This window comes from Pipra filicauda, unplaced genomic scaffold (genome assembly GCF_003945595.2).
Source record: "Pipra filicauda isolate LSUMZ 115617 unplaced genomic scaffold, ASM394559v2 scaffold56_size3634133_pilon, whole genome shotgun sequence".
Lineage (NCBI taxonomy): Eukaryota > Metazoa > Chordata > Aves > Passeriformes > Pipridae > Pipra > Pipra filicauda.
Window position 1 is genome coordinate 318,358 of NW_024104720.1, and position 23,791 is coordinate 342,148.

Here is a 23,791-nt window from a genome sequence, read left to right on the forward strand (position 1 = left end):
CTCCACAGATGATCACAAGAAATAAGTCAGCTACTAGAAGGTGAAAGAGCTCTTTGCTACACAAGACTTCCATTTCTATATGGCATAAGAATTTGTGAAGAGTTTAGGAAAGACGGCACATGAAGTAGAGGAAAAACACCAAAATACCTGAAGAAGTTAGAGGTCAGCTGAGGAGCAAGACACACTTAAAGATGCTAGTAGAAGTCTGCAGGTTTCAATAGTTGATTAATGTGTGTTTTTGCAAACTGCCCAGAGACAGATCTCATGCTGTAGGTCCATTTTGAAAACAGGAGACAAGAATATAGTAGAAGTCTTACAGGTCCACCTTTTGCACAGTGAATATGTCCCTCTCCTGCTCCCCCCCACCCAAACATCATTAGTGAAGTTAAGATTAACAGTGGTAGCATTGAGAAGTGCCAGTTCCAGCCACAGTCTTTCTCCATAATGGGAAATGAAGTCTTGAAGGTGGAAAGCTTCCAGATTGCTGCAGAACACAACTAGAAATTACCATTGCTTCATTTTTTCTTCCTGCTGAGACTTGTCATCCTTAAAGCTATGGGGAATGTTATTGCACAAGGCTGGCACTGCTAAGGCAAGAAAATTTCCTGACCATGACGGCTGCCACTGACACAATCTGCAAAGCTCTTCATTCAAATATGGCTAAGGGTATTCTAGTGTAGGTCCCCTACCCTAAACAGCTTTGCCAGGCTGTTTTAATTAATCTTGTCAACTCTTCGGTGTGTTAGCCCCTAATATAAGGAATGAACAGGAATTAACACAGAGAAATGAGCAGCTTGGGGCTGTCTAATTCTGAAGGTGTTGTGTCTTATCCTGAAGAGTCTTTTTATGGAAAAAAAAAATCATGGTTATATTATTCTCAAAAGGTCTCTATAACCTTTGAAGAGGGAGAATTGAGATGCAGAGTTGAGTTCTGGTTTGAGACAAACATGTACTTTTCCCTCTCTCCAAAGATTTGATCATAGCAAAACTGGATGTTTTAGAAGTCTGCAAGGTATCCACTTGATAACTTTATAACTCTTTGTTAAAGATAGATACGAGCAATAATTTCTGTATTGATTAGGTTTTTGGAATCTTCTTGTTGCCCAGCCCATATTTTATCCGGGGAAACATAAGTAAATTGCTTTGTTGCTCCTGTTTTACCTACCTCTCCACGGAAAAACTGAGCCATGCTGGGCAAGCATCATCTAGCCTATCTAGAACAGGCCAAATGAGAGTGCTGGTTTCAGACAAAAGGCTACTAAAGAACTGAAGTTATGCCTAGTTTTAAACTCAATACTTCAAGTAAAAAAGACCCCCAAAAGTGAATCCGAGTAGGGCAGCAAGAACGATCAGAGTTTTAGAAATAGTGATGTCTGGAAAAAGACAGAAGACGACTGCTTTTTTCTGCTTTTCTCTCTTTTCTAGAAGGAACTTGTGAAGTCCTACATGTTAGAATGGAATGGTAATTACATATTACTAGCTTTCACTGAGAAAAGGATCAGAATAAATGGACTTGCTTTGCAGAAAACAATAATGGGAAAGTTTTTAATTGGTTATTGAAGCACTTGAACAGGATACTGAAGGACCTTCTGGAACCTCAATGTCAGTTTGTCATCTGCCCGTGGTCTGCATACAACTGGTAGTGTCTCAGTGCAGGGATTTGATCTAGAGAGAATAATCTCGTTAGACCCTTCACCCCACTTGTATGGAGTGGATGTGCCTTTCCAAAACAGACATACCCTTGTCAGCAAAATAGCCAAGCTGTTTCTGGGCTATGTAATATATGTCATATATATGTTATATAGTGATTAAGTACGGCCTTAAAAGAAACGGCTCTAATCACTTGTCCTCTAAACACCTTTGACCACTTTCTTTCCAACCCGTTCTCCCTTATTCTTTTCCAAGTTTTCACTGCTTTAATTCTTCTTTTCCCTGCCTGCCCAGGAAAGAAGAAAGATGATGAGTTTTAAGAACAGCAGGTACCATCTGCAGTCACAAGTAACGCATGTTAGGGACCAGGACTTTAGGAGGTGGCTGCACACTTTCATCTGCAGCAGAGAAGGTTCAAGTGTGAAATGAAGCTGTCTCTTCACCAGCATTCACAGCTGAACAAAACAAATGTGACACATGAAATTACACAACCATGAATTTCCCTTTTCAGATCTATAGAGCATTCCTACTTCTGGTTTTGATAGTCATGTGCCTTCTATGTCTGTCTCCCCACCGGAGACCACGATTTCCCACAAAAAACAGTGCAAAAGAAAGAGGACATGGATGGTTTCCTTTCCTTGATCAGTTAATACAGAAAGAAAAGGGGATAAAGAGATGGTCCTAGCTGGAGTACCTGTAGAGGAACAACTTGTAGATGTGTACAAGGGGTATCAGTTTTTCCTTTCAAAAGTGGCTAAGAAGTTGTTTAAGAGATTGGAGTTATCTCTAGTACTTACATTATATATATATATTAATATATATATATAAATATAAATTGGTAATAAAACAGGAATCTCAAATGGGATTGCTCAAATGACTGTACTGACATTTCTGGGAGCATATTTTCCCCGAGAGTTCCACAGAATAGTTTTATAAGACAAAGACTAGAATGAAGATTAAAGGCAGCATCGTTCACTATCCCTCCCTAACTATATCTGTCCTCAAAAGTTACAAGAATGTGAATAACATTAGCAGATCATGCCGGAGTAGGAGAGGAAGAGGGAAGTGGGATGCAACATATCATTTTACCTGTTAGTCAGAAATCTATTTCTCTTGGTTCAATTGCTTAGAATACATGGAAATCACAAGTTACTGTGACAATATTATAACCACTTAGCATGATTTTCCCCTAATATTAGCTTCTTTCACTAAGAACCTAAAATAAAATCAGAGTTTGCACAGGATTTCGTGTCCTTAAAGATACAGCATGAGCCTCTCAAGAGCGCAGCTGAAGAACAACATAAGCAAAACTTCTAAATGTTCAAAACTAACAACAAATTTGCAAAAATAGCATTATTGTGTGCTTCTCACCATTAGTATAAGTCTGTGACCACGGTATTATGTTCTGCATCACCAACCAATTTTTATATATAAGCCTTTTTGCCATGCAATGGTTAACTGTAAAAGGAAGTGGATTCAACTTCCAGGCATACATGCCAAAATGCCTAGATGTCTTGAACTTCTTACTCCCAAACAAGCAAAACTTATCTGCACATCTTGGCACTCAAAAGCAAACAGTGACTTTCCATTTGCAAGAAGTAGCACACAGAGGAGATGTGGAGAGAATTCTTGAGGAAAGACAGTGCAATAAAACTTTATCAGAGTCTTGGTGAATGGCAGACGAGCTTTCCACACCACAGTGACTTGGCAATAATTCTGATGTAGCTCTCCAACTCCTCTGAAGACAGAGGGAGCCAGATACAACCTCTTGTCTGATTATGCCCCTGTCTAGGAATACAGGACTGAAGTCCAGCTACTGCCCAAGGTGATCTCTTACCTCAGAGGGATATGCAAACCTGCCCCATTTATAGAGGCCATCACAGTACTGTAGTCAAGCGCTGCCCAGCTATTTGTAAAGTTGACTGTCCTGCATTTGCCTTTTGCTTTAATGACAATACCTATTGCTGGTGTGCTCTGTGGGAAGAGTCGGGGGGGGGGGGGTGGGTGGGAAATGTGAAGCATGCTACTGCTCCTGGGGTCAAAGTGAACAGATGGTGCTGTTCCACAGTAATGTTCTGGTACAGCCAAGTTGCACAGTCTAGGACTCAACAGGCACACCCAGGCAAATCATTCTGATGTTTATCGTCTGGTCCTGGTCATCATACTCAACAGATGCCTGCGCCTGGGGTAAAGTGATAATGCAGACAGTCCTGCATCAAGGCAGAAACTGATACCCTTGGTGGTATTGACACGAGATGCTTGTTTAGGGCTGACTTTACAACACAGAATAAAGATCAAGGATTTGAAAGTGGCCAACAACACCACTTGAGGCAAACCACTCTTGGCAAGACTTCCATCAGCTCCCAGCTCTGAAATTGGATAGAATTGTTGGCATGGTGCACTCATTCAGATCCACACGTTCAGGCGAGGCCAACAGAAGAGATGTTGATGACAGACAACAAGTGCCAAGAAACAAGATTGATGACTTCTCCTGAAAGAGTGAACCAGATAGCTGACGCCTGACAAGACTCTGCAGAAATGGAGGTGGCACCCCAGTCTCTTGCCTCTTGCTCCAGCACCAGCCAGCTTCCTTCCCCTGAGAACACTTGCCCTCTCAGCAACACTTCAGAGAAGACAGTAAAAACTGCTCTGTGCCTGAGGTTGGTATGCTGATTTCAAAGCTCCAAAGTGCCAGAAGAATTCCCTTAGGATTCCCTAAGGGAAGGATTGTATGTTCCTTCCTTCACTCCAGGGACTCAGGGATTTTTACCAGAATATCAGGGTTAGCATCCTAGTGAAAATGTCTGAATGTGAGCCCTTGCACATTCTGCTACATATGCCCCCTCAGTCTGGTTTTATTCTTGTTTGTGTCTTCTTGGTTGCTGGGGAGTAAAGGTTCTTCCTCTTGTGAGCTTAGAAAAAGGATAGCAACCCCCCCAGCTCAAATGGTGAGTGTGTGGGAAAGCAAGGGACAAAGCCAGACTGGCTAGAACTGGAGAAACAAGTGTAAAGGTCTAGTGCCATCCAATTCAGCTGACCTGTCACAACAAAACTCTAACACTTCATTGTTTTGAGATAATAATTTCAGGATATTCAACATGAGACCTGTTAATGCTACTTATCCCGTCCTTACAAAAGATGCCAAAATTTATCTCAAACATCTAATGTGTCTACCAAGGTAATTCCTTAATTAATCATATTAAATGTGTTTTATAGTTATCCACAATATCTAGAAGTATTTAATATCTAAAGGAAAACCCACCTAATTCCTCCTTCACTCTATGGAATCAAACAAATCAATCCCTGTAGCACTACATCTCCCCTGTTTTAGCTTTCTAACCTGGCCATTGCTTCTCCTGCAGTGCTGTACACCTGGCTTTCATGCGCCATCCCAACACATCATGAACCCTATCACAGAAACATTCGAAAGCAGAGCACTGCATAGCTGAGGATTTGTTTCCTATGACATGTGTATTGGATTTTGATCACAAAGGAAATCACTTCAGAAAAAGATTGTGACTTTTCAGTATGTATCTTGGAAGAGCATTTTTTAATAGTAAAGTTATCAAACACTGTCTCAAGTCTATAAATCACAGTGAAGATGGAAAAGGCACAGTGGAGTAACATTTTGGCTGTGACTTCTCCATGAAGCCTTGTATTGACAAACACAGCTTTGTGCCTGTTTGAGAAATGTACTGACTTGCTGAGATAAAGGAAGACCAAACTTTTGGCTTGTATGAGGGAAAGGGAGATCTCTGGGACAAACTTCAGGATTTCTCAAAGGTGTCCCTGAAGTAAAGAAAAGGCAAAGGAGGAGTCAGAGAATGACAGGCGAAGCAGCAGAATGAGGTGAAAGTATTAAACTTGCCAGATGACCTGGCAGAAGAGGGACTTGAGGTTTGAATGGGATGTGGCTGCTAAAAATAATAGTTGATACAAAGGTGACATGGCACCTTGCAAAGGTGAACAGCCAAACTCCATGAGGACAGGGTCTGTCAAAATTTCTGACTGCTTCCTATCTTCTAAGACACAATGTTCCCAAACCTTATTTCTATCAGCATGTAAGGGATTAAACCACTACCACGTGGTTGTGTTTAACCCCAGCCAGCAGCTAAGTACCACACAGCTGCTTGCTCACTTTCCATCCCTGATGGGAGGAGGATCATAAAACAATCATAAAACTTGAGGGTTTAGATAAGAACAGTTTAATAATTGAAACAAACAGATAAAATAATAATACTAGTGGTGACTGTAATAATAATGAAAGATAGAGAGAAACAAATGCCAGGAAAGACAAGAATGCACAATAAATTTCTCACCACCCATTGACAGATGCACACCCCAACCCTAAGTAGTGATTGGCACCTGCTGGCCAACTGCCCCCAGTTCATACATTGAATATGATGTTCAATGGTATGGAATATCCCTTCAGCAAGTTTGAGTCAGCAGTCCTGGCTGTACTCCTTTTCAGTTTTTTCTGCACCTGCTTGCTGGCGCACTGAAAAGTCCTTGAAGCACTGCTGAGCAACAACTAAAACATCAGTGTGTTATCAACATTATTCTCATACCAAATGCAAAATGCAACACTGCACCAGGTACTAAGAAGAAAATTTATATACCAGCCAAAACCAAGACACAGGTATTGTGCTGGCAACATTTGCCTATCTCAGTTCTCCCCTTCCTGAGGGAGCAAAGTGCTTTTAGGTCTGAAAGTTGGGTTGCTGTCTTCTTGTAACAACCCTGAGGAAAGCAGTCTACTCTAGTAACTTCATTGTGTTTGTGATATTGTCTCAAATTCTCCCTTTTCCTAAATTTGAACTTTTACTCTTAGCGTAGTGCATAATATTTGCACACTTGATAACACTTAATAATTGTACTGTAGGTACAATGTCCTGCTCATGAAATACCTACAGTCAAACTATTTTCTGGGAGAAAACAAGCAACTGTACTGTACCCCCCGCCAAGATAAATACTTTATGGTAGGACAGGCAAGAAGCTGCTAATTCTGCAGAGCTCTCATTCAGTTGTGCAATCCCTCTATTCCTCAAGGAACTCCACAAGGAACTTGGTAGGTCCAGGTGCTCAAACTGGACATCAAATTACAGTTTACAGTAGTCAACATTTTAGATTTAATGAAAATACAAAAATGTGCCCAGATCTACCTTCCCATTCCTCATCATGTGCATATACACGAGCATACACAATTGGCAAGTGATGTTCTGACATTTTAAAGTTCATAAGGACATCCAGAGCATGAGTAAACAATTGCCCTACATCTGAGCCTTTCACAACATAAGTCAACTGTGCCCTATCCTCAGCTTATGGGCAGGTGCTCCTTGGAAGGGAGCAGTTTAAGGCTGCTCCAAGCATCTCAGTGGGCTCTCCACAACAAGACTGGGAATTCAGCTGAGGACATCCCTGCCCATCACCACCTTTTTGCTCCTCCGCAATACAGACTGCCATTTGTTCCCATATCACTCTGCTTCATATGACAGAGGCTTCTTTAGGAAATAGTCTTGTTTGCCCTTCTTAAGTAGTTTCTCATTAGGGTCTGTAGAGAGGGAGCAGGTAGAACAGGGGCAGAAAGGCAGTGATGGAGCACTGTGGGATTGGTTCTAGCCAGTCACATGCACTCCTGATGCCTGCACTGTCCAAGTGAGTTGTGTGTAGGGATCAGATGGACTGGCGTAGCTTCGAATCAGATCTGTGAGCTCTTATCTGATAGAAGAAACACCCTCTGTCTTATACAGGACTCAGTAAAAGATCAGGATGATCCCACTTTTCACTGTGGTTGGTTTTGTCCCCTTTGATTTTTTAGCCTCTTTAGCAGTCCTAATCCTCTGCTGGAAAAGCTTCAGAATTGTCTGATGAATGTGCAATTCCCACTTTACCAGTCAATGCACCAGACAAAGGAAGGTAGGAGGCAACTTTCTGAAGAGAATATGGTTGCCACACTGTCATAACTCAGAGGCCAAGGTTGAAGAAAAAGCATCTGGGGCTCCTCTGTTATTGTGTCTCTCAGGATGAAACATTTTGTATACTTACCAGAGGAAGTGCTACATGCAATTATAAATGCTCATGGGCTGTGCAATAAATCACATTATTCATATATGTGTCAATAAAAATTTTCTCTACTCTGAGCCATCTATAGCTGTAAATGGAAGTCCATGTATTAATACAGTGATATTTCCTCTGCACATAAATCCTAATTATTGTAACAACTTTTCTGATGACACAGCTTTTAATTCAGTTGCAGAGCGGTGTAGCAGGCATATTTTCTATTCACTGGAGTATGTTTATAATAGCATATATATTTTCTGAAAGCATTTTTCTTTGGGCACGAAAGTCTAGGTTTCAGGTTGCATGCACCCCAAATTTCCGTAACTACGGGGAAAGAAAGCATATTAGTGTCTTTCAAGTTAGACATCTGTTTAGAATATTTTGTGGCCACACTAAGTCTTAAATCAATTTGGTTATAAAAACAAATATTCTTTGCAGTATTAAAATAAAAGAACAGGAATGATTTATTGCTTGTTTTTAACAGCTGACTTGTCTGAAGAAAGATGGACCATATGGAATGAACTGACTTAAAACTTCACTGACAAGATACAGTTATTTATTGATTTTTATAAGCAGTAATGACCTCTAAGAGCTCTGCTCTGACTGTTGCTTTAGCACCCTCTTTTAATACTTAAGGAAATCAAGTCTGTTTAGATGACTGTATAATCTCTTACAACAAATGAATAATATGTCAAATCATATTTGGTATCTCATAATGTGTTATAAATATTTTCTTACACTTTTTTTTCTGCTTACTCCCATTGGGCAAATAGAGTCAGAATTTAGATTTCTAAACATTTTTTCTTCTTTCTCTAGTCTCTATATGAGTGAACTAAACATTTCTCCTTGTATTTTGCTGCAATTCACAGGTTCATATGGACTCCTATGTAAGAAGGTAGGGGGAATTGCTAGAAACAGAAGTGGAGCACACAGAAGCATACAAACAGTGATATAGAAGGATGCACAAAATATCTTGTTATAAACACTCATTCATCTTTTCAGCTCTCTGCATTTAAGACACTTTGTTTTTCTTTTTCATCTCCCTTTCTCTGGTGGCTTGTAAAGGTGCTTCTGTATTCCAGACACCCACCTACACTTTCTGTGTTAGACACCAGTTCCCACGCCCCCCGAAGTCAAGTTTCCCTTTGGCAGGGAAGTGAAGATAAAAGTGACTGAGTTTCAATTCCGAGATCACTGTCACTTCCAGTGTGATATTATCTGACACATCGGATCTATTGCTACTCCAGGCATCGAGCTGCAGTTTCAGCCTTCTTTCCCTCATAGCTCCCACAGCAGCTTCTTGCTTAGCAAACAAGCAAGCAAGCAAGCAAGTAGCAGTCCCTGCATACAGGCAGCAGCAGCAGTACAACAGCCAAAGTTCCTCTTTCTGCAGCATTTGGAAGCTTTTAATGAAATATCAGCACCACAGCCTTACCAATCTGCAGCCCTCTGAGGAGTAGGACACCTGAGCAAAAGTAGCTCAGACCATGACATTTTCGTTGCTATGTAACACAGTCAGCTGAGGTTAATAGACACAATCCTTAGAAGTATGTAAGCTTAGAGAGGTACCCAATACCAGCTAAGCACCACATGGAAAATTTTGAAAAAAGAAGAGAGACAGCAAACAAACAAAAAAACCCAACAAACTAAACCAAAACAAAATCCCTGGTCATGAAGATGTTCTTTTGAGCTGCGATTTAACTTCTTCTGCATGTATTAGGATCTATTGATTAAATTGGGAGCTAAATGTAGAGTGAGGACAAATTACAGTTTAACAAGAATGTTATCCAAACATCTTACATGCCTTTTTTGTTTCCTTGATATAGCATATGATAGTTCTTAAACACTCTATTCAAAGAAAAGAAGGTAATTTCAAATTGTTTGAAATTGCTAGCTCTGCCAATCTGGAGACCGAATATATTTCAATCATTTTGTACTTTCAGAGTTTATAAAAGCAGTATGGAAAGAATAAGAAGCAACCAGTGTTGCTTCATGAGGAAATGCTTGTGTTTATGAGAATATTAAGAATGTCTGTCTCTTTTTTCAAATACTGTGTGTCATTTAAAGGATCAAAAAGAAAATTACATTAGCTTCCAGCTCCCTGCTAGTTTCCTGCACACAATCACCTCCGTTCCCGATAGTCTAAAAATAATGGGAAATACTAAAAAACGAGCAAAAGGACACAGAAGAGAAGCCATCTACGTTCAAAAAGCTATAATACTAGAGATAAAATGGGTGTTCTGAGTATGTAGGTGCTTGAAATAATGCTGACCATAAGACAGATGAAGACTAAAGTCTGTAATTATTTTCCAGAAGTAAAATGGGGTTATGTGAGAAATTGATGACATGCGGTCTTGAAAATGAAGGTGTGAATGAGTCAAGGTTCAGTGTTCAAATCAGCCCACTGAATGAACACACATTTTCCATCAAGCAGAAAGAGTTTGAGGAGAAAGAAGATTGATATTTCAAATTTTCTGCTTTGAAACCCCATTCAGGCACGGATTTACTAAGTGGATGAAGGGCCTCTAAGCCATCTCATAGCATTATCAGGAACCTTCTGTCCTGGTCGCATAACACAGTTGAGACTGCACGGATCTCTAGCCTCCTACTCCATGTGCACTGTACTACAGCCTATGTCTCTACATATATGTGTGCATGTAAGTCTATAGATGATCATAGTGCTAATATAAAATCAGTATGTCCTGATAACTTTGATCTCAGGCCTGCAAAATACTGAGCTCTACTTTCAGTCCCGCGAATCATCTAAATGCATTCCTGAACCTAAATGCTTGCGCCTGTTAAATGTCTTGACAGCTCAGATCCCAGATTCTGATGAAGAATACTTCTGTGCAGGTGGCTTGATTTGCAAGCTGTGGATTGAAACGCAGATTGGGCTCTGAGTGAGACCCAGAGACATGCGGCCATGAACTGCCAACCTTTAGGATAAGAAAGGACTCGAAGACAGATGATGCCAGCCAGGTGAACGGACACTGAGAGACACAGCAGGAGCCAGGAATTGTTTACCTTTTGGATAACAAAGGACACGAAGACCGATCATGGTGGACGGACAGAGGGGTGTGGAAGCAAAGAATGAGGAGGAAGGAGGGGACTGGTGCATGGGGAAGACTGTGAGGCAACAAAAAGTGAGGGACTCTGGGTTGGGGGCTCACCGGTGGGATCATCTTGAGTGTTGCCATGTTTCTGTGATGATAATGAAGTGCTTCGTGGAACTTGACGTCTAAGACTCTGTTAAGGTAAATCCAGGTACAGAAATGTGGTCTGCGTGTGAGTGGGGTGTGTGGGGAGCTAAGCAGGACTCCAGTCGGCTCACTGGAGCTGTCTGCTATGGAGGATCTTCAGTACCAAAAGTGGAAGTCTCTAGTGTCATAAGTGTGACTGCCAGTGATGGTCAAACTGGGAAGTTTCCTTAACAATTCCTCCACATTTCCTGCGGGAGGGAGCAAAGGACGAGTAAGGAGGGCACTGACCCCCTGCATCTATGCTGAGTGATGGAACTTACGGTTCCATTTACAGTTCCATTTTAAAAATAGATGCTGGGCAAGTAAGCAATTAAAATCCAAGAAGGAAAGCAGAACTATCTGGCGGTTGTTCAGTAAGCCTAACTTGTATAAAAATGATCTGCACATAGCTGGTACAAGTATAAACAGTCAGCAGCATGAGATTATGAAAAACAATTCTTGCCTGGCAAATGCAATTACTTTTAACAAAATTTAAAATCCAGGGAGTGAAGAGAATACAACACAAATATTTTCTCTGCAGGCTGGGTCATTCAGCTGTACATGGAATAGGCACCCATTAAACATCTGAACCACCATCTTTGGATGTATCAGTGTAGACAGGTGCAAAAGAGTTCAAATTCCAAGCTGGACATATGCTAGCTTGGGGCCCCATTTCTAGTCAAACAAGCTCACTACAAGATTTGTTAGAGTGACCTGAATGCCATGTGGTGACACTGCTTCTAAATCAGAGCCGATTCATGCCTCGTCAGTGATCTCTGATGTGTCTTCACACACCAAGACACTTCCTAGCTCCTCGGCTCTCCTCTGAGGCACTGAGTTCACCAGGAGGAGCAATGAACAATAGCTGTCCCATGACTGTCTTACCATTATCCAGAACTTTCTGGGCTCCACCACCCCCAACCCCCAATTCTCTTCTGGGTAAATCACTCCCTGTCAATGGCCTGGCAGCACAAGCACCATTGTTCCATCTAGTGGAGAGCTATTCAGTGTTGATGGCCTTTGATTTCTCTTCCCAAACATAGGCCTTGCCTCTGCCAGATAGAATTTGCTGGTAGAGTTATGCTGGCAAATACTCCTAGCATAAGCACAGTCTGTAGTCCCTGAAGATTTATTGTAGCCCAACTGGTCTAACTTACATCAATCCTGTGAATATAATAAGTGCACACAATACCAAAGCCACGCAGAAAACACCCAATATAAAATAGATACACTAATTTACAGTGAAGGTTACAATTGTAAATAGCATCTGGAGGAAAAGTAAATAACGACATTCATAGTTTGGCACAGACACGTTGCCAATATGTCACATTCTGATGGATTGGGGATATGTCTGTGTCAAACTATGAATTCTGTTTTTGTTTTTGAGTGCCGTTTACAATTGCAACTGTCCATGTGGATTATTGCATCTATTTTTGTAGCCAAGGCTCAGTCTGGGTAGATGTAATAGAGCAATCAAGAACACTGACTGGTTCTATTTTTCTGGAACAATAGTGTTCCCATGACCTGGGCTCTTCCATCCTTATGCACAGGATAGGAGGGCTGGGGTCTGGCCTTCCCTTCACCTTAAACAATATGGACAAAAGAGGGATGGAAGCTTATTATGTAGGTCTGTTTGCTAGAATGTGGTTTCCCTGCTAAAACCAAGACAAGAGCTGTCAAGCCAAGGAATTAATAGCAATCATGAGGTCAGGTGGTAGGGCACTGCAGAGAGAGACAGCTCTGAACAGCTGGGAAGGCTGGGAAGCCACACAAGTGCACAACCATGGAGACCAACCATTGAGATGGGACTATCCTCCTGACTGCTGTCTGGAAAGGGAGAGGAGAAGGCTTATGTACTCTCTAGCACTCCTGTTCCTCTCCTCTTTTTCCCTAGTAAATTCATGCAGTGCATTTTCATTCAATCTGTACCACAAGCAACTTGAAAGCAAAGCTTCATATGGATGAAACAGCTGTTAGGCCATTCAGATTAGATATAAGGACAAAAAGTGGGTTGTGAAACACTGAAACAGGTTTCCCAGAGATGTGGTAGATGTTGCATCCATGGAAATGTTCAAGGTCAGGTTGGATGAACAACCTGATCTAGTTGAAGATGTCCCTGCTCATTGCAGGTAGGCTGGACTAGAAGTTCTTTGAAGGTCCCTTCCAACCCAAACTATTTTATGATTAGCAAAAGTGGAGTTCTTTGCTGTCCTATTTATATATATAGGAAAGTAAATATATATGTGTGTATATATATATTTCTATATTCCTGACACCTGTATCTTGATAACTGGACTTTCTCAGAAGGATTGCTTGTGGATATAGATCTCAGTCAGATGAGGCCTGAGAAGCTGAGGCACTGTGTCTGGGATGCAGGTAGGGAGTGCAAGGTGCTGCTATCTGATGGCTGGTACCTGCCAGTGCATCTGCATCTGAGGGGGCATCTCAGCAGTCCAGGTGTGAGGAGCAGAAGATAGTTTCTCCCCACAGCAACCAGTCCCAGAAGTCTGCTGGGAGTTGAAAGTTTGGATCTCCTCACTAATGACTGGCACCCTGCAAGGTAACAAAGTTTTTCACTTTGTTACCTTGGACTTTCTTTATCAGCCTGCTCTGGTTTTCTCTGTCCTCTCCTTAAGCCTTCCCTGCAAGCGCCACTTCAAATACTTACCAAACTCCAGCATCTAACACCACTCACAAAAGGCCTTGCCGCTTGACTGGGGTCCCGTCGCTTCCAACACAAGCCAGAAATCCGTCGGCAAAAGGTTCTGGGAAAAAAAGCAAAACCCCTACCAGTTATAAAAACTATCCCAGCTATCCCAGTCGGCTTCCAGGCGAAGCCGGTAAATGCACGGAAGGCACCGGTGATGCCGAAGGAGCTGAGCTGCTACTGCGCTAGGCGACGAGAGCAGCGACCCCGGCAGGGAGGAGGGGAAGCCAGGGGGGCAGGGGGAAGCCCCCTCTGGAGACACCAACGCTGAGGTGATTGAGGTTGCTCCAGACATCCCGGAGGCGGAGAAGGACCCGCACGATATTTTTCCCTTTCAACTTTTCGGAATAGCCGTGCTCCGCGGCGGCGCGGGCAGGTGCACCGCACCGCGGGGAGCGGGGTCCCGGCTCAGCCCCCGCCATCGCTCGTCGGAGCGGCGGTCAGCACCGGCGGGGACGGGCGCTGATCGCCGCAGTCCCGTCCGGCCGATCCCGGTGTTCCCGTGCCCGCCGCCCGCCCCGGGCTCCGGTGCCGCCGGTGCCGCCCCGCAGCGCCCTCTGCCGCCGGCGGGGGGAGGCGGCGGGCTGGGATCGCGTGCGAGCGGGCAGCCGGCGGCTCGCCCTGTCCCTCGGCCGCCCGCCCGCCACCTGGATCACGAGGGAAGCGGCGCCCGAGCATCCTCCCCACCCCCGGCGCCCTCCGGCCCGTTCCCGCCGCCCGTTCCCTCACCTCCGCCCTGCGCCGCGGCCGGGGGCTTCTCCTCCTCGCCCGCAGAAACTTTGCACCTTCGGGTCGTGGAGGGGACCGTGGGGTAAGTCACTGCATCCCGAAAGCTCGCGGTGGGCAGCTGAGGCTTCAGCTGTGCGGGGGAACCGGGGGACCGGCGGCTCCGGCCACCTCGCCCCTAAACCAGCACCCTGTCCCCTGGGTGTCGGTAGTCTCGCCGGCCGTGTCGGCGGCTGTGGGACAGTAACCGCGCAGGACGAGCCCCGTTTCTTCCACCCGGGCGCCGGTGATAGTCCGCAGCTCCCAGGCGAGAGCCCCGGGAGATGCCGGTGTCCGCCGACCCTAGGGTGGATGATGCCCGAGGGGTGCCTCGCTGTCCCGAGGGCTGAAGCCGAGACAGCGAAGGGCTCTGCCGTGGCACCTTGGCCACATCCTTTCCACCGACGCCTCGAGAGACCTTCCGAGGGGAAAACAAGTGAAATAAAGTTTCACATCGCCTCTTTCGAGCCTCAAGTGCACTCACTTGGCACTGAACGGGTTGGGTTAGCTTTGGGGTCAGTCAGTACTTGCCCTGAAAATCATTTTCAGTGTTTTATAAGTTCAGAGGCTACAAATCCTTGTTGTGTTTCAGTTTGACACACCAAAGGGCGAAAAAGCAGTGAGGGAAAGACGAAGCGTGTGCACGGGCTCCAGTGCTTTATCTGACTTTGCGTTACTTTGTTTAGTAAACAAGAATTCTGTATGTCTTTGGGTGAAGCTGTAGTTTCATGTATTTCTTAAAGAATAATGCAAATAGCATAAGTTATATGAAATAAAAAACTTTATTTTCTGAAAAAGGGCACCAGTAGTGCTTGTGCGTCATTTAGTGAGCTTCTAGGAGATGGATTATTAAACCAGAACAACAGCAACAAAAAGAAACAAAAACAACCAGAAAAACCCAAGAATATGCTTGATGTTTGTAAGTTCGAGATTTCAAAACGGCAACTGGGACTGGATTTAAATAAAACTGAATGATCTGGTTGGGCTCAGAAGTAATCTGTTGAAAAGAATGTTGATGCATATATGTTTGCAGCAGATAAAATAAAACAGTTCTCCTATATGAACCGTAGAGAGTGTTATTAACCAGGGCTAAGACTAAATCATTTCATTTAAGGGAGGGACTTAATGACTGACAAGATCGAATTCACTGGCAAGACACTCGGTTAATTTGCAACCAAGAGCAAGAATTTATTTCCTTGAAAAACAAAGCACCTAAAATATTGTAGATATTAAAATCCAGAAAGAGTTACCAGTTAAGTTTTTGGTAGTAACTTTAATGCTGTTGCTCCTGCCGTCATCCCCTGTGAGAGCCCAGGCAGAGACAGTCCTCGCTTTTCACCGCCCCATCCAGTGTCCCTGCATCAGCATATGTTTGGGACAACCTATTTTTTTGCCGTAGTTGACCATAAAAGTGCATTGGGGTATTCTTCGATCTCGAGGAGAGGACTAGGATTTTAGGGGCTGTGTCAGGCTAGTGTATAAGCATCTCCAGTCTTCAGCTCTGGAAGCACAATGTTCCACAGTCCATGGGATGAAGGTGTACAGAGGGGGAGTGTTTGGGGAAGAGTGGTAGGGAATGAACTCTCATATATGGAAAAGTCAGTTTGTTGTGGTTTCAGGATTTTAATTCCAACTGAGCCATGGGAGGGGGAGTTATGTTATTACCTCAACTTACCATCGATTCAGATTTCTGCCCAGGAATTGTAAGGAGGAAATGCATTGCTAGGCCCTGTTTGCAGTGCGAGTACTTACGAAAACCAGCCAGCCTGTCTAATATTGATTCATCGGTTTTAATGTATAAATGAATTTAAACTCTAGCAAGGAGGATTTAGCAGTCAGAAATTATTTTTCCACTAGATTTTCCTTTCTGTAGGTGTATCAAAAAATACAGTAAAGATGCTTTTGTTACTAGGAACTGCCCATATATAGTTGAACTAGATTGAGAACTTGATATATAGCTTTTGCTGTCATGTATTTAAGGGGATTGATGCAATATGAGACCCCACTAAACATTGGGGCTCTGCTGTTGAATTATCAAGGTCCAGTGCCAAATCTTTCCTTAATATTCCTGGTAATTACTGCTGACTCATGCTGACATGTGAGTTCAATTAGCCCCAACTGGAATGTAAAGGATGTGGGAGTGTCTCTTTGTGCCCAGAGACAGCTAGGACAAAGCAGATTTCGGAGGAAAATTTAAGGAATTGCCAAGTTTGGGTAGGAAGTGTCAGCCAGGGCTTTTTTCTAACAGTAATGTTTGAATAACCACTGAAGTTAAGTCCCGGGAAGGGGGTGAATTTGGATAACATGGACTTGTCTTCACCATGGAGTAACTGTAGTCCTAACTCAGACATTGCTTCTAATTTGACTCATGTCCGCACACACGAACTCATTGCTGAAGAGTGGTGATGTTTTCAATTTAAGTTGGCTTACCCATGAGGAATAAGCTATAGCTCAGATAACCACAATTCATCAGCTGCTAACCCAATCTGCCTGAGCAGCACAAGAGAGATTTTGCTCAACTCTGGCTGCTCCCACTTGAACGGGGTTACCTGGACAGCAGGAAGTGCCTGCCTGATTCCCTGGTACAGGCAGAGCAAAGACATAGAGGGTTTGACCGTGAGATAGGCAACAGGATGTTTACCAACGTGAATGTTCCCACACAGTTACTGCCCAACTGCCATGTTCATGACAGCTCACTGGTGCTGGACACTGTCCCCACATGGCCATGGCAAGCAGGACAGGACGACTCTGCAGCAGCCTGGCACTTGCCAGTGCTCAGAATGGGTCACCACTGCAACCACATGTGAAAAGAAAAAAAATGTCTTTGCCCCAGAAATTAATTTCCTGTCAGCTACCAGCTGATATGAGAAGGTGACTTATGTGTCATATTATATGTCAGAGGTATATGCTAATATATATATAAATAAATCCAGCCATACTTGGCTAGCAGAAACATGAGCTGCTGCTTTTGAGAGAAGCTGTTTTGTTGTTGGCCCTCTATGTAAATTGCTTCTAGAAAACTACAGACCAGGGTTTCTACAAGCATTTTGAGGTCAAAGTGAAGAAGGTGAACATGAGAGCAAATATGCAGCCTAAAGTGTACCAAGTGGATGCTTCTCTTTTTAAGAGGAAGGTGACCGTAATGCAGACTTCTGGGTCTGCACAAAGAATGAAAATTTCAAGGTACTTCACAAGGAATTTGACTGAGAGTCAGGAACCAGATGAACATCCTGAGACAAAAATGCTTTAGGAATATGTCTCTGTCAGTCCAGATCTCCCACAGAGCTTTTTTGACAGTCATTTTGGATTTAGTTCAACTTACCTTCAGAACCTTGAACTTCGAGGTTTCTATAGCAAGTTCTGTTTACGTTGTACTGCTGTCAACATGAAAAATATGACATAGATAACTGCAGAACTTGAATGGATGGACTTACAGGATTGCACAAGTGGGGTGGACAAAATGATGCCAGCTTAATTCATTCCATTCATTAGTTCATTTGCCAACTAAATGAACTCCAAATACTTATGAACTCCCAAAGTCCCTGTGCCAATGTGTGATACAACCATTTCAGCATACAACAGGTAGGACCTGTTCACTCAAATGCAACCCTCAGGTACGCAGGTGGGCATCTACAATCATGACAAACCCAGTTTTACCTTTTTAAAACCTTTTTCTGAGTCTTATCTTTCCACTCTGATAGGTGCCTTCTGGTATGCAGTGGCAGGGCAACTGCAGGATGGTGGTGTAAAGTTGTTCAAGATGGCAGCGCTTAGCAGCCTGTGTCAGTGGAAGATCTATTAAAATGAGCATCTATGAACAAAACATTTTGTCTGTACTTGGGTACTTGTCGCATGATGGTTGGATTATACTGTCTGTGGTTTTGAATTAAGGCTGCATCTGCAGGCAATGCATAAATAATTTGCGTGATGCAATCTATTAAGCTAGGGCTGCAGAACATGGTGTTTGCAACCATGCATTTGATCTGTCTTGTAACTGCAGTGCTGCCCAGTGCACCAGAGCTATTGCTCTGTATTCGACTGTGATATCTGTGCATGCACTAAATACATTAAATATTTATTCCTTACTCTTAAACTTTATTAGTATTGATGCTAAGTCGTGGTCTTTTCAGTAGGTTTTGCTTGCTGAAAACGTGTGCTAGCATGAAATAAAATTTTGTCACTTGTTGGGACTGTAGAAAAACACTGTTACTGGATTTCTCTCTCTGCTGTAACACTGGAGATGGGATGAAGTTGAATACGTGGCAGTTTTGGGGTCATTGTCTCGCACTGTTTGCTACATTTGGTAGTATACAGATCCCTGGGAGTCACGATGCTAAGTAGCCTCTTGAACTTCTTCCTTTGCTGAAACTCCAAATATTATGCTCTCACCTCTCACTCTGGGCAGCATTGTTTGGAAAGCAGCTCTTCTTGGCCTCCTTGTCTTTCACAGGGATTTACTTCTCCAAAATGTGTTTTTCTGATGTCTGAGAACTCCTGATGCACTTGTCAGATTGAGTCTCCCTCTCCTTGTCCTCTGATGAGGAATCCTTCCACAAACATTGTGCTTTCTTCTTGTTTCAGGCCATTTATAGAGAAGCAAAATTTGCTGAGGTTGTTTTGTGGGCAAAGGATACAGGCATAGAGATTTTTGAGGGGTATATTGAGAAGACTATCATTCAGGTTGGGTCTCCACAGGGATCTGTCAGAGCTGTTCCCTATTTTACGACCATCCCGAAGGAGGGGCCAGAGCATGTGGGCATTTAGCCTGCAGAGGTCACCAATCAGAAACATGTTTCAGGCACTCTGGAAGATGAGTCAAATTCACAGTGATTTTTGACCGTCACAACCTCCAGAAAACCAAGAGGGATGTGAGTCTGTAAGATTTTGTGCAATGGTTTATTTTCAGTCAACAATAAATCATGTCCTCAAATATAGCATGGGTAATGGCTAAGGAGAAAAGGGTGTGGAAATTCGGTGGATCACAAACTACACATGAGTCAGTAGCATTGCACTGTTGTAAAAATTGTGTGTAAAAATGGGAGTGTTTTTTCTATGATACATGAGCAATCTTTTAGTCCTGCTCAGCCAAGGTACGTCCTTAGCTTGGACCTCATTTAGGAGCAGGGTACTTGAGAAAGAAATGCAGACAGAATTAAGAGTCCAAAGGAGAGTAAGAGGAATGATCAGATGTCTAGAAAACATCACCTACAAGAAAAAAATTTGAAAAATTGTTTAGTCTAGAGATAAGAAGAGTAAAGGGAAAGAAGTAAAAAATCATTAGAAATATAGGGTTAACTGCAAAGTTAGTTGAACTTAAACTATTGTTCAAGTTCATGTCAGCTAGGGCAAGAAATTTTGATAGAACTATATGTTGTAAGGAAAAATTGGGTTAAAATACTTAGGGAAAATTTTTTTGATTTTAGTGAAAGCTAAACGCTGGAATAAAATCTCTGAGGTACTCATAGAAACTATACTTCTTCACTAGAAGCAGCTTTGGGGAGTGGTTTAACAGCTGTGTCGTTACAGCTATGATGGCCTAAGCATGTAAAAGACTAGAAAGATGTGTCACTCCTTTATTAAATCAATTGATTTAGCTAGAAAAAACAGACAAGTCTTTCATGCTCACAAGACATTTCTCTGATCTGAAGTCTCTTGAATGGTTTTGGTACAGCTGCTTCTGTGTGAAGGAGGGAATGATGTTCTGTATGATCTCTCGAGGGTCTTTTCAGCCCTATTTGCAAGGATTAACAAAATCTTTCTGTCTTGGGATAGATGGATGTTGAGGGACTGGGGAGGGAAGGCAGGCTATAAAAGCTGATAAAAGAGCTCTCCCCTATTCTGCAGTTGAGGAGATTCTCTAAGATTTTCTCTCTGTGAAAAGTGCCTTAAACTAGCTTCTCTATTAGTATCTGATGGTCTTGGATGGTAGCAAAGGCTTCATGACAAGTGGTATTGTGACAGGATGTGCTATGGTAAAATGTGTGCTTTTTTATCTTGGCAACAAATAAAATTCTGGGACTTTGAAGGCAAGATGTCAAATTTTCCCTCATGTATTGCCCTAATTACAAGTGAAATATTTGCAGCCATGGCTTTTTAATGAAAATTAATATTTTTTATAATCTAAAAATGTGTGATCAAAAATTTAATGAACATATAGAAATATCACCTCTGGGATTACTAATGAGAATTAATTTTTATCTATTAGCTACTTTAGGATAGTAACGGATATAAATAATATTAGAAGAGAGTAGTACTATAGGTAACTTGCATATGTGTTTAAACATTTTTTTTCCTCTGGACATGTCTCTAAAACAGTAAAAGCATTTAAAATAAAAAGTTCCAGTTGTCAGATAGCAAACGAGAAAAGGTAAATATGTCCATAGATGTCAAAAACGTAATGGGAATAGATATAATATTTTGCTTTCAAAGGAGATATTCATGTTTCTGGAGAGAAAAACACAGAATCATAGATCACAGATTGAGTTGGAAGGGACCTTAAAGATCATGTAGTTCCAACCCCACTGCCATGTCTAGGGACACCTTCCACAAGATGAGGTTGCTCAAAGCCCCATCCAGCCTGGCCTTGAACACTTCCAAGAGTGGGGCCTCCACACCTTCTCCAGGTAACCTGTTCCAGTGCCTCGCCACCCTCACGGTAAAGAATTTCTTCCTAATACCTCACCTAAACATACCCTCTGTCAGTTTAAAACCATTACCCCTTGTCTTATCACTACATGCCCTTGTAAAAAGTCCCTCTCCAGCTTTCTTGTAGGCCCCCTTTAGATGCTGGAAGGCTGTTGTAAGGTCTCCCAGAAGCCTTCTCTCCACCAGGCTGAACAATCCCAACCCTCTCAGCCTGTGATCATAGAAGAGGTGCTCCAGCACCTGATCTTTGTGGCCTCCCTTGGACTCGCTCCAACAGGTCCATGTGCTTCTTATTTTGGGGGCCCCAGAGCTGGACACAACACTCCAGGTGGGGGCTCACTACAACAGAGTAGAGGGGAAGAATCACCTCCCTCGACCTGCTGATCACGCTGCTTTTGATGCAGCCCAGGACATGGCTGGCCTTCTGGTCTGTGAGTGCACACTGTTGGGTCATGTTGACCTTCTTTTTCACAAACACCTTGAAGCCCTTCTCCCCAGGGCTGGTCTCAATCCATTCTCTGCCCAGCCTTTATTTGTGCTTGGGATTACCCCAAACCACATGCAGGACCTTGCACTCGGCCTTGTTGAACTTTATGAGGTTTGCACAGGCCTTATACATTGATAGTTAAGAACCTGGATTAAATTCGAGTACTTATCCAAACCAAGATGCTCCAGTAGTGCCTTGTCAGCATAGCAGACAAAAGTAGACAGACTTTCAACCAGTAATAACTTTTTTGGCTACATTTATAATATCAAAAATAATAGCTACATCAGGTTCTATTTTTACTTTTATTTTCAGATTCAGTATCTGAAAGAACAGGAACTTTTGAGTTTCCATTCTGATTTTCATGTACGTCATTAAACTGAAGACTTGCAAGAACTCAGCAAAAGCTTGACAGCTCGCACGCCAGCCTGGCTTTCAGTGTGTCTTTCCAAACTGTGACCTGCTTCTTTCAAATGCAGTGCTTCTTAGACTGGTAGCAAAAACATTTTAAAAGACTGAATTGCACTGGTAATAATAATAAAAACATCAATTTAAGCATCAAGCAAACTTAACTTTCAGAGTTCAAGGAGAAAATATTTCATGTTTCATTTCAGTTTTTCTCTGTATTCCCATTTTCCATCTCACGCTTTAAGAAAAATATCTTTTTTTTTCCCCCTGAAAGCTTTTGTCTTTTTTTTTTTTGTTCCTTTGGATCTTCTGATATCTAAGCTCTGCTGAACCACTGTTAAGAGGCTCTTGGCATTTCATCCTCTGTTTCTCTTTTTCTTCCACTGAATAACTGGGGAGGAACAAAACAGAAGAGCAAAGCCAGGAGAAGAATAGCGTTGCACCTTCCCGATAAGCTGACGATACATCTAGGTTTATCATTAGTTTTCCTCCCTGCTTTCATGTCCTACATACACACATTTCATAATAACTTTTATAGCAATAAAGGCCATTTTGCTGGCCTTAGATCCAAACCTCTTTTGCTTCTTTTCTTAGGGAGAATGCTATGCTGTGTTCTCCCAGTATCACAGAGGCTCCTATGAGAACAGGCTGTGTCTCTGAGCCAAAGACAGCCACTTTTGTCTTTTTCCACACTGTCTCTAGTGATACAGAAAAAAATGCAAATATATGATCTATATATATGGAAAAATATATATTCAAAAGATATGAGCTGTCACATATTTTGACTTCTGTTCTGCACTGGAGTGCAACTAAAATCTTTTAAGAAGCCTTTTGTGGAAAAGAAGAGAGAAATCAGGGCAATGAGAGTGCAGTTATGGTATATGGCAGACTTTTTTGAAAGACTTGGAATTGGATCTTGGTACACTTGCAAAAGAGGATCACCAGCTTATCGGCTACTGTGGAGAGTCTCCCTGACTTTGATAAGCAATCCTTTCTTGATAAAAATTCCATTTAAGTTAGTTCCATTTTGGCTTTACAGTAGAAAACTCCTAAAAATGATACCTAGTGTTTCTGTCCTTCTGTCTCATCTATTCAATCCTCTAATCTATCTGTAGCCTCTCTTTGTATAACTCAGGGTTTCCCATCATGCTATTAGCATTTACTCCAAAATTGCACCACTGTGGTGGGTTGACCTTGGTTGGATGCTAGGTACCCACCAAAGCTGCTCCATCACTCCCCTCCACAACCGGACCGAGGAGAGAAAGTATAACAAAAGGCTCATGAGTTAAGGGCAGGGAGAGATCACTCACCAATTATTGTCACAGGCAAAACAGATTAGACTTTGGATATTAATTGAACTTATTACCAATCAAAATCAGAGTAGAATAATGAGAAGTAAAACAAATCTTAAAAACGCCTTCTCCACACTCCTCCCTCCTTCCCCCTCCACCCCTGCAGCACAGGGAGATGGGGAATGGGGGTTATGGTCAATTCATCACAAGTTGTTTCTGCTGCTGCTGCTAAGGGAGGGGAGTCTTTCCCCTTCTCCAGCATGGGGGTCCCTCCCATGAGAGACAGTTCTTCATGAACTTCTCCAGCATGAGTCCTTCCCACAGGTTGCAGTTCTTCATGAACTGCTCCAACGTGTATCCTTTTCCATGGAGTAGAGCCTACTCTAGCACAAGTTTCCCATGGGGTCACAGCCTCCTGACGTTCACCTGCTCAGGCATGGGTCTCCTCCATGGGCTGCAGGGGGACAGCTGCCTCACCGTGGTCTGCAGGGGAATCTCAGCTCCGGTGCCTGAAGCACCTCCTTCCCCTCTTCTGCACTGA

General features: G+C 42.8%; 1 protein-coding gene across 1 annotated transcript in view; it reads left to right on the forward strand.

Annotated features, from left to right (window-relative positions):
* The first annotated feature begins 14,311 nt into the window (after positions 1–14,311).
* AHRR (aryl-hydrocarbon receptor repressor) overlaps positions 14,312–23,791 on the forward strand; it is an 86,105-nt gene continuing 76,625 nt past the window's right edge. Inside the window, exon 1 of the mRNA XM_027741052.2 lies at positions 14,312–14,467. The gene's annotated coding sequence lies outside the window, so the exon portion shown is untranslated. The remainder of the gene's footprint in view (positions 14,468–23,791) is intronic.